Source organism: Caretta caretta, chromosome 5 (assembly GCF_965140235.1).
Source record: "Caretta caretta isolate rCarCar2 chromosome 5, rCarCar1.hap1, whole genome shotgun sequence".
Classification (NCBI taxonomy): domain Eukaryota; kingdom Metazoa; phylum Chordata; order Testudines; family Cheloniidae; genus Caretta; species Caretta caretta.
This window is the reverse complement of record NC_134210.1, coordinates 5,896,188-5,897,980: the sequence shown is the minus strand read 5'-3', so window position 1 is coordinate 5,897,980 and position 1,793 is coordinate 5,896,188.

The window sequence follows — 1,793 nt, the reverse complement described above, 5'->3', positions numbered from 1 at the left end:
GGTTTTAGGGCAACTTAACAAGTAAACCCCGTTGCGATGCTGGTGTAATCTAGCCTGGCTTTCTTCTCAGCCAACGGTTCCTGTCTGTGTAGCAGAGTCAGAAAGAAGCACAGTGATGCTTCGTGTCCAACTGGGTGGGTGGCCTCTCTGAACTTCCTGCGGAGGTTAAACATTGAAGGCATAACTATTCCAGAGCTTTGTTATGCCTCCCATTCTGCTCCATTCTCTTGTGGCGCATGAACTACTGTTGCTGTACATCTTCCCAGCCTGCCCTGTCTTTAGTCTTGCAAGGTTTTAGGTAGGGCCTAAACCTAGGAGGAACTCAGCATCCTGCAAGACTTGACCTGGCTCCTTCGGGGCAAGGCCTGTCTTTTTGTTCTGTGTTCCTGCAGCGCTTAGCACCAGTCGGGGGCTAGGACTAGGGAGAAATTATTAATAATAATGTCAATCACGGCCAATTTCACCTTCTGCCCCAAAAGCTGGCGCGACGAGTTTTAAAAGGCTGTTGCGAATTGTTCGCATTAATAAGAGTTCTGCGTGGGAGAGTGAGAGAGATCCGTGCCTGCCTTAGTGGCACTAGCAAGGGATACTGAATCCAGCTGATAAAGGTTTCTTACCCTTCACCGGCTTGGGGACAAAACAGTCAGCCACCCCCAACTCTGTTTCACCCTTCTACACGGGCTTTTTTTTAGATCACAAGCAATATGGAGAAGTGACAGGCCTGGCCTGGCCCTGCAGGGTCCACTACCCCAGTGGCTCAAGGATCACAGCCTCCCACCCCCGCTTTGGTGTCCTACTGCAGGCCCTACCTGCCCTATTACAGCCTTCTGCTGCTGCCCAGGGAAGTATTCATCTCTCCTGCCACACCCTCACACAGCTGGCTGGGCCCCCATTCATATCTTCCAGAGCCAATCATTAACTGCTGCTTAGCTGGATCAGCTGTCACACCTGTCCCAGTGATTTCTTCCAGGCGAGGGTTGGGCATGTGGCCAGGGGAGAGAGGGGAAGCTTGAATTGTTACGGCCTGTGCAGCATCCATTCTTTGGATAAACAAGACTTCAGGTTGCAGAGTGGTCAAAACCTAGCACTGAACAAACACACGCAAGCATTTAAAAAAAACCCACCACCACCACCACCGCCTCTTATACGTCACCATTTCTGCTTCTCATTCACTGGGAGCGCCTAGCTCCTATCAGCCGATTACGCTAGACATGGCAATTTCGCTTTCTGGTTCTCATGCATTAGTCAGTGCTGTTGAGTTTGGGTCTTCGTCATGGCTGGGAGGGTCTTTTTTAAATTCACACTCCTTCCAGCCCGTTTTAATTGAATTTTTTTTAATTCTAATGAAAATATTTCCATTCCTATTGGGTTTTGTAAAACCTTTAAAACATCTTAAATGTGGGCCCTCCACTTGATATAGAAAAATATTAATCACTCTTCATATGCAGGATATGTAAGGACTATCCCCAATTTAAAGAAAGGAAAACTGAAGCACAGGGAGGTTAAAAGATTTTCCCAAGGTCATGGAACTTGGATCCCATGCATGTTCCCTTGTCTCCAATTTAACTACTGGACAATGGTCCTGTATAATTAGCAAGGATTCAGCCTTCCAGAGGCTTTTTCTCTCCCTTATGCAATAATTTGACTAGATAAAAACACAACTCATAGACTTTATGGCCAGAAGGGACTATGATCCTGGTGATCATCAGGCCACAGAAACTCACCTATCCCCTCCTGTAATAGACCCATTGCCTCTGGCTGAGTTACTGAAGTCCTCAAATGGTGATTTAAAG